Raw genomic sequence first — 9,564 nt, forward strand, 5'->3', positions numbered from 1 at the left:
TCAAATGTCAACACACCAGGGAAACCTTCTCAAGCTACCTCATTTAAATTGCAACCTGGAAAATACAATCCTGCTTTCTTGATTTATTTTTCTCCATAGCACTTATAATCATATATTTCCTTTTTTTATTTTGCTCTTTGTCTGTTTTTGTCACATGAAGAGAAGAATGTTGTTTAGTTTTGTTCACGGCTCTACACCCAGAAGAGCGTAGGACACATATAGTAGATGCGCAATAAATATGCCTTTAAAAAGGATCTTGCATCAAAAAAAATCAACAGAAAACATTTTTTAATCAGTAGATTTGGTTTAGGACAAACTGCACGAACTCTCCAAAAACCAGTCTCTACAAATTACCTCACAACTGGAACAATAAACAAACAAAAAAAACCCAAACCCACTGCCGTGGAGTCGATTCCTACTCATAGCAACCCCATAGGGTTTCCAAGGCTGTAAAGCTCTATGGAAGCAGACTGCCACATCTTTCTCTTGCAGAGCCACTGGTGGTTTCGAACTGCTGACCTTTAAGTTAGCGGTCAAGCGCTTTAACTAACCGCTGCACCACCAGAGCTCCTAGGGGACCAATAAACAACATCAAATAATAAAATGAGGGAAAACCGAAGTTGTCAAGGATTTCATACTTGGATCAACAATCAACATCAGTGAAAGCAGCAGTCAAGAAATCAGACGACGTATTGCATTGGGTCAATCTGCTGCATAGGACCTATTTAAAATTCTAAAAAGCAAAGATGTCACTGAGGACTAAGGTGCACCCTGCCCTAAGCTGTCACCTTTTGAATTGCCTCATATGCATGCAAAAGCTGGATAATGAAACAAAGAAGACAGAAGAAGAACTGATGCATTTGAACTGTGGTGCTGGCAAAGAATACTGAACATAACACGGACTGCCAGAAGAACTAAGCAGTCTTAGAAGAAACACAATCGGAATGTTCCCTAGAAGAGAGGGTGGTGAGGCTTTGTCTTGCTTATGTTGGACATATCATCAGGAAAGATCATTTGCTATAGAGGAACATCATGTTTGGTAGAGGGTCACTGAAAACTAGGAAAACCCTCAATGAAATGGAATGTCACGACAGCCTCAACAATGGGCTCAAACATAACAAAGATCATGGAGATGATACAGGACTGGGCAACGTTTCCTTGTTATACACAAGGTCCACAAGAGCTGGAGCCCACTCAACGAGCCCACTCAACAGCAACTCACAACAACCAATTACAGTACATTTGTCGTTTACTCAAACGATTTGACACTGGTATCTTACGGCATGGTGGTTAAGGGCTCAGCTGCTAACCAAAAGGTCGGCAGTTCAAATCCACCAGCCACTCCTTGGAAACCCTATTGGGCAGTTTTACTTTGTCCTATAGGGTCACTATGAATCTGAATCGACTCGACAGCACCTAACAATGACAATGGTAAAATTAATCATTTTTGATTATACATCTTTTTAAAGCGATATATTTTTCTTCTTTGTCTACCGTATATAATACATCTGGATACAAATCTTCAATCTTAGAAATGATTTGTAAAGATTAAAGCAACACTTAAAATAATCTGAAAGAATAAGACAGTATTTATCTCTTGGGTTAAATGTAAGTCAGTTTTTGCACAGCAGCTCAGAAGTTTAAAAATAAGACAATATCTGATTTAAAAAACCAACCCAAACCCACTGCCATCGAGTTGATCCGACTCATAACAACCCTACAGGGCAGAGTAGAACTGCCCGATACAGTTTCCAAGGAGTGGATGGTGGATTCGAACTGCCGACCTTTTGGTTAGCAGCCGTAGCACTTAACCACTACGCCACCAGGGTTTCCAATCCGATTTAAGGAAGTCTTAAAATCCATATGAAAATGAAGAACCTTCCATTACCATAGCATAACTCAGGATTTTTATCAGCCCACAGTTAGGAACATTCGGAGCGGATATAAGTGGATCTCATCCTGCCAGGCCTCTAAGGGAGGGTCTGAATTTTCAAGGATATGGGAGAGTGTGTGTACTCCTGCAGGCTCAACTTCATGCCAACTCCACAAACCTCCTTCCAAAGGAAGGGGACTGACTGGCAAGATTACAAACCTGGCTGCCATCACCAATGCCACTAGAACAGACCGGAGCCCACCTCTGTGGCAACCTGCTGTAGCAATTTCATTTCTCACTTAAAATATATTTTACCTACGCAGAAGTCTCGGAATCTCTCTCTCTTCCTGCTAAAAGAAACCACTGCCGTCGAATTGATTCCGGCTCATAGTGACCCTATAGGACCTTCCTGCTAGGTGTCTAATAAAACCCATTGTCGTGGAGTTGGTTTGGACACATACGAACCCTACAGGACAGAACAAAACCGCCCTATAGGGTTTCCAAGGAGTGACTGGTGGATTGGAACTTCTGACCTTTTGGTTAGCAGCCATAGCTCTTTAACCACTGCATCACCACACACCCAAAACAAATACTCCAGCCTGAGTTTCAACCAGCTGGGACTGCAACTCCTCATATTAGCTGGATGACCTCAGGTTGCTCTCTCCCCTATCAGCATGATGCTTATTAAGGCTCCGTGGGCTAGTATACACACAGAACATAGCACAGAGCATGAGATCGATAAATAAACATTAACAAATCTAAAATCAATCTTGTCTTCTCACAAAACCTGTTACTTCCCAGGGAGTTGCATCACCATCTCTCAGTCACCTGGTTCAAACTCCAGTCTACCACTGCCCGCCTGATGGACTACATTACCTCCTGCTTAAGAAGGCTACAGGCTTCTACATTCCCAGGCCAACTTCTGGCCCGCCTCATTCTCATCCATATACAAAGCAACCCTACCCCACAGCTGCCACATCATCTACTGTTTTTTGACTGTGCTCAACATTTCTGCTTAGCTCCCGCCAACACACGCACCTGAAAACAGCCTCCCCACAAATTTCTGCCTCTGCAAATCCTACCAGGATTGAGGCTAGGTGCAAATGCCTATTCTTCCCTAAAGCTGTCTGAAACTTGCTGCTGTTGTTGGGTGCCACTGAGCTGATTCCGACTCGTAGTGATCCCATGTGACAGAGCAGAACTGTCCCGTAGGGTTTGCTTGGCTGTAATCTTTAAGCTTTCTTTGACTTGTGTGCCTCACTGTATCTGAACCTCTATTAGAGCATCAGTCCCAGGGGTCCTTGTAACGCTCTACGATGTCTCCCCTATGTGATGTAAGCTCCAGAGCTGCAAGGACCATGCCTTATTTTTCTTCACATCCTCTGAACCTAGGACAGCACCCTGCACAGTATGTGTTCCATAATAGCTGGCTAAACTGATATCTAATTCTCACTGAACTGGGATGAAAACGGCAGACCATATTATGGCCCAACAAGTTCCTCATTAAGCAATGGTTGCATACTAGATTGTGCTGGAATCTTAAGACTTATTTCTGTCTCATAAAAACAACCTCCCCCCAACTTCTACATACAACATCCAAAGCACAATCAGCCACACACCTATACATATATCCTAAAATGCTTCGGTATTGCTCGGAATTTTTTTTCAAGAGTAATTATACTCTTCGGGGTTTGCAGGAGCTACATATCACTTTTTAAATTCCCAGAAACCATTTACAAGCCATATGCTCGTTCATTCTTTTCCACGAACATTTCCTTGACTGCCACCTTGTGCCTGGCACGGCACGAGAGGCTGAGGATCCAACCAAAGCAGCAGCTACACTCAGCGCGTTAGGTGCCAAGACTGTTGGGTTTGCATGCACAGGGTGCAAGCGTCTGAGCTACCGAGGGTGGTACATGGAATAGGAAAACTTGCGGCGAAAAAGCAGAAAACGTCCCGCTGCACAGTCCCGATGGCCGGCGTTCCGGGACGTCCCGCCCCCAGGCACCCGGCACCTTGCGCCACTCACTCTGCGAGCCAAGCCCGGAAGAGGTGGACAGGGGTTTTTGAGGATGTAGCGGCGGAGACGCGTAGGTGCTGCCTCTCCGAGAGCTCCGAACCGCCTCTTCTAGGTCTGGGGTCGAACCGTCGCGTCCCCTAGCGCAGGTAGCCCTCTCGGCAGCCTCTGCGCAGGAAAACGAAAGTACCAGGCTGGAGAAAAGGCCGTGGCCACAGCACTGCCTCCTTCCGCCTCCGCCAGTCACCGAGCGGCTGCCGCGCTCGGCCAATCAGACGCGGCTGTTCCGCGGGCGTCACCACCTCCCTCTGCGGGGCGCTCCCTTTCCCCTCCCCGCACCCGCCTTCCGTCGCGTCTTTCCGTAATCGTTAGCGGGGCCTGGACTTAATGACCTAACTTTCAACTTTTTTGCAGTTTCGCCGACTGAATGCTATTTGCATATTTCAGAGAACAACTAAAAGGAAGTGCTGTGTTTACAGCGGCCCAAACTTGACCTAAAGGCGCCCTGGCGGCGCAGTGGTTCAAACGCTCTGCTGCCAACCGAAAAGTTGGAGGTTTGAACCCATCAGCTGTTCTGTAGGAGAAGGGTGTGGCAGTCTGCTTTTGAAAAGGTTACAGCCTTGGAAACCCTATGGGGCAATTCTCCTCTGTCCTGTAGGGTCGCTATGAGTCCGATAGGACTCCGGGCAACGGGAAAGTTGGCCCTGCATTGGCCCCATACCCGAGAAGCCGAGGTAAAGAACAAAGTTGGTGATGTTACCATTCTAGAAACTCAGCAGCTGACTTCCGTGTAGATAAATCCAGCGGACGGACGTTTTCCTGTCTTCTCAGAAACATTTGGCACAGTTGACTCATTCTTGAAACGCTTTCTTGGGCCTAATTACAACACATCCTTCTTCCTACTGCTGTGGCATTCTTTATCTAAAAAGAATGCTGACTCCATCTTTACTACCAAATGTTAGTTTTAAGTTTTAGTCAGGGTGGACTTTGGTCAGCTTCTTTACCTACACTTCTCAGGCGGTCCTCTGGTGACATTACCCATAGCTTCAATTGCCTTCTAGATGTGAAAGACTCTTAAATGTATCCTGTCCCCACCTCCCGTCTGAGCTCCACACCCTAGGCCCCCTTGATTCTCCACTAGGATGTCCCACAAGCTCTGCAGCCTGATGTTCAGAACTAAACTCATCATTTTCCTCCTGAAATCTGCTCTTTTTCTAGTGATGATAGTGCCAGAACCCTGGGAGAGATGGGTTCCGTTGTTTTCTCTCTCACCTCCCCCACCCCCCAACCTGGTCCTCAAGCGTTGTTCCTTCTTCCCCTTAAATATTTCTCAAATATCATTTACTTTTCTCCCTGTCTTCTGCCACCCACCCCCCATCTCTTATTTGAACTGTTGCAGTACATTCCCAAGTGACTGTCTCTCATCAGCTTAGTTCCTTTTAATCGATTCTCCATACAGTGATTTGAGTGATTTATTTATAATTTGCAAAGTAGAACATGTCATTTGTCAACCTGAAAATCCAGCAATGGTGTTTCTTTGCTCTTCTTATAAAATACAGATTTCTTAACACAGATTACAAAGCCCTGGCTCCCCTATCCCTTTCCCCATCTTGTAACACTCCTTCTTTACTTACTTCAGCCTTTTTTTACTTCAAATAAGCCCAGCTTTTTCCCCAAACTTGGTGCCCTCTCACCAACAGTTCTCTATATTTGGAAAGTCCCTTGAGCCAACACCCCCTCCCTCAAGTTTTTTGCTGGCTAATTCATCTTCTAAGTCTCAGTTAAAAATCTCAGCTTAAATATACTTCCCTGGGATAGCATCATGAAGTCAGACTAGATTAAGTCTTACTGGAACGTATGCCATAAAACCAACTGGTTGCTTCAAGTAGATGGGATTTGAATCAAGCCTTGAATAATAGGGCAACTTTAGATAAGAGAGGTTGGCCTCTCCAGAATTTAAATAATTCCCCAGGAACATGCACATAGGTATGTATTATAGTATTTTACGATTTCCACGTCTATATACCCATCTTCTTGTCACACAAGTACCCCCACATGGCAAGTACTGAACTAGTAATAGCAATGACTCTGCTACCAAAGTAGTAGTGAAACCAGCTTTCTGTACAAAGAGATGCCAGACCACTAAGAAGGGCTCACAGGTAACTGGAAGTCTCCTACTCACTTGTGCAAGGACCCGGGGAATGTTTTATTCCCTGAGAAAAGCTGATCCTGGGAAAGGTAGATAATATGTTAAAAGTATGTTTTTCTGGTACTATAAAACACTACCTTCCCTATGCCTTCAGCCTCCTTTGTTCCTCTGTCATTGACTGTACAAGCCCTCCTCGCTTCAGAACTGAATGCCATGATACATACACTCCAACTAGACTACCTTCTTCTTGTCTCTTTCTTCTTCACTGTATATGCTGAATCAAATTCCCTAGAATGTTGCTTTAATAAAGTCATTCCTTTCTCAAAAACTCTTAGGAAATCCCTACCATGTTTATGATAAACACAAGCTTTGCCTGCTAGTGCTATTACCTAACTAAACCCATCTATCCCTTCCTCTGCCCCCACACTTTTAATTTTCCCATTTCTACCCCTTTGCATATACTATTCCCCCAAATAACAAATCCTGCCCCTTACTCTCTTATCAAAGTCTTACCCAGCCCAAATATGTTCTCCTTCCTGAAGCATCTCACCCTGTGGTGGTCAGTCTGGTCGCTATGTAAGTGTCTACTTGGGACCCTGGTGGTGTAGTGGTTAAGAGCTACAGCTGTTAACAGGAAGGTCGGCAGTTTGAATCCACCAGGTGCTCCTTGGACACTCTATGGGGTAGTTCTGCTCTGTCCTATTGGGTCACTATGAGTTGGAATCGACTTGACAGCAGTGGGTTCTCTGAAGTGTCTATTTATTTTTACAAGAACCATAGCAAGTCATGTGGCCAAGACCAGAGGCAGTGCACATGAAGGTATAAACTCCCCCCCCGCAAAAAAATCATTGCAGTCGAGCTGATTCTGACTCATAGTGACCCTACAGCACGGAGTAGAACTGCCCTGTTGCATTGCCAAGGCTGCAAACCTTTACGGAAGCTGACTGCCACATCTCCCTCTGCAGCTCACCTGGTGGATTCAAACTGCCAACCTTTTCATTAGTAGCCTAGCCCTTAACCACTTCTCCAACAGGGCTCCTATGTAGAGGTATACTCTACCCAAAGTGAACCATGGCAACGGGTATAGAAGGAAAGAAAAAAACTGAAAATACAACCGAGTACAAACGGTATTAGCTAGTTTTTTTTTTTTTTTTTAAGATTTATATCTTTTGCAAATTTAATATTGTTGTATATGAACAGATGTGACGTATGCCCCGTCTGGTCAGAGGCTTTTACTATTCTGTGCAATTGACTTGTCCTTGTGTGATCCTTCCCTGCACCAAGATATGGCATGCCTCAGGTAGCCGCTGCTTCCTCCACCTGGGTCCAGGAACCAGAGATGTGTGGAACAGACTCCAACCTGCCGCCTGGAGCAGTACTGCAGCAGCCCACCCACAGACCCTTGAGTGAGAAATGTTTGTTGTTGTCGTAAGTCACTGAGATAAACCAAACCAAACCAAACCCGTTGCTGTCAAGTTACTTCCGATTCATAGCAACCCTATAAAAAAAAAAAAAAAAAAAAAAAACCCTATAGGACAGAGTAAAACTGCCTCATCGGGTTTCCAAGGAGCACCTGCTGGATTCGAACTACTGACCTTTTGGTTAGCAGCCGTAGCCTTTAACTACTGAGATAAGGAGGTTGTTTATTGCCACTGAAATAGCTGACTAATTCATAGATGGCAGAATCTAAATTCCAAGTTTTTTTAAACAGGCTAGAATGCTGCTGGAAACCCTGGTGGTGTAGTGGTTAAGTGCTGTGGCTACTAACCAAAAAGTTGGCAGTTCGAATCCACCAGGCGCTCCTTGGAAACTCTGTCCCATAGGGTCGCTATGAGTTGGAATTGACTTGACAGCAACAGTTTATTCAACGGTTTAGAATGCTGATGGGCCAAAACCAGTTGGATAAAATTCAACACAATAAATATAAAGGCCTGGAGTTAGATTAAAAGGTCCCTGGGTGGAGCAAATGGTTTGTGCTTATCTCCTAACCTAGAGGTTAGCAGTTTGAACCCACCCAAGTGGCTCAGCAGAAGAAAGGCTTGGTGATCTGCTTCTGTGAAGATTACAGCCAAGAAAACCCTATGGAGCAATTCTACTCTGTAACAAACACATGGAGTAGCCATCAGTAGAAATCGACTCGATGGCAATGGGATTTTTTTTTTTTTGGGTTGAATCAGTTCAGGACTGGCAAGTGACTTACTGTGACCAATATTATGCAGCAGACATGATATTGTGTCATTCCGAGCATAGGCCTCAAGAGATGTTAACATGCTCTGGTATGTGTCGGAATGCTGCCCAGCTTTCGTGAGTACAAGCCAAGCTAGCGTGTTGGAGAGACCACCCAGACCTCAGCTGAGTCACTGCAGTCATCTGAAAGCTCTGGCCTCAGACATGTGAGAGAGTGTGGGTGAGCTCAGATGGGCCTGACCCAGATGAACAGAACTGCCAGCCTGCTCTAGACTCAAAAAAAAAAAAAAAAAAAAAAAAATTTACAAGCAATAGTAAATGATTGTTGCTTTAAGCCACTGAGTAGGGTAGTTTGGTGTGTTATATAGCAGTAGATTACTGATACAGATTTTATGGGAGAACGCAAAGATTTTACTACTGAATTCTAAAGCACAATTGCTTCAATACAGCAGCTACAAGTCTGATGAACAAATCTGTAGTTACATATTTAGAGACTTTCCCTAACCCCCAGCTACCATATTGTGTTTTAGCCATATGTTTCTAATGCTGGTAGTAATGTTGGTAACCTAAATATCTAATAGCAGGAATTTGCGTAAATGCCAGTCAATACCTCTTCATCCCTTCTCCTTTTCGAATGTTAGCTCTACCATGCAACCCTGAGAATGTCACTAAACCAGTGTAAACCAAATTTGTTAATCTGTGATATGATGTAAATAGAGGACTTCTAAAATTTCTTCCAGTTCTTAGGATTTGGATTTTGTATAGCCACTTCCTTGACTTGGTGTATATATTTTCTTTCCAGTTAAGAAGGACTGAAGTCGTAGGAGACTTCATACATAGCAACTTATTAAAATTCAGAGGTATAGAATTGTAGGACGTACATGACCGGATATCGAGGAAAGCTATGAGTATTTTCAGGAAAATGGCCACGTGCAACCAAGCCATATTCTTTTCATTAAATGAAAATGGGCACATTGATCAGAATTTTATTGACGATTATAACGTAGAAAACACAATCACTTTTAAAGACGTTTTTACGATATTCTCTGACTTATAGAAATCTACTATAAGGAAATCACCAGATATGGGGGAAAGATGCACAAGGATGTTCATTGCAGCTTTATTTATAACGGCAAAAATCACAACGAACCTATTTTTCCAAGAGACAGACTGAAGCATAATTTATATCATTGAATGTCAAAGTTATGCTTTCAAAAACTAATTACATTGCAAAATACGTATAAAATTAAGTGAAAATGCAGGATAGAAAACATGGACAGTATTATCCTAATATTGAAAGAATATACTGAAATATACGTCAAAGGAGACACACACCTA

General features: G+C 43.7%; 1 protein-coding gene across 1 annotated transcript in view; it reads right to left on the reverse strand.

The window, feature by feature from the left end:
- Positions 1–4,140, reverse strand: part of STAT1 (signal transducer and activator of transcription 1) — a 59,965-nt gene extending 55,825 nt beyond the window's left edge. The window contains exon 1 of the mRNA XM_049887708.1: positions 3,903–4,140. The gene's annotated coding sequence lies outside the window, so the exon portion shown is untranslated. The remainder of the gene's footprint in view (positions 1–3,902) is intronic.
- Between the last annotated feature and the right edge of the window lie 5,424 nt (positions 4,141–9,564).

This window comes from Elephas maximus, chromosome 6 (genome assembly GCF_024166365.1).
Source record: "Elephas maximus indicus isolate mEleMax1 chromosome 6, mEleMax1 primary haplotype, whole genome shotgun sequence".
In the NCBI taxonomy this organism is placed as follows: Eukaryota; Metazoa; Chordata; class Mammalia; order Proboscidea; family Elephantidae; genus Elephas; species Elephas maximus.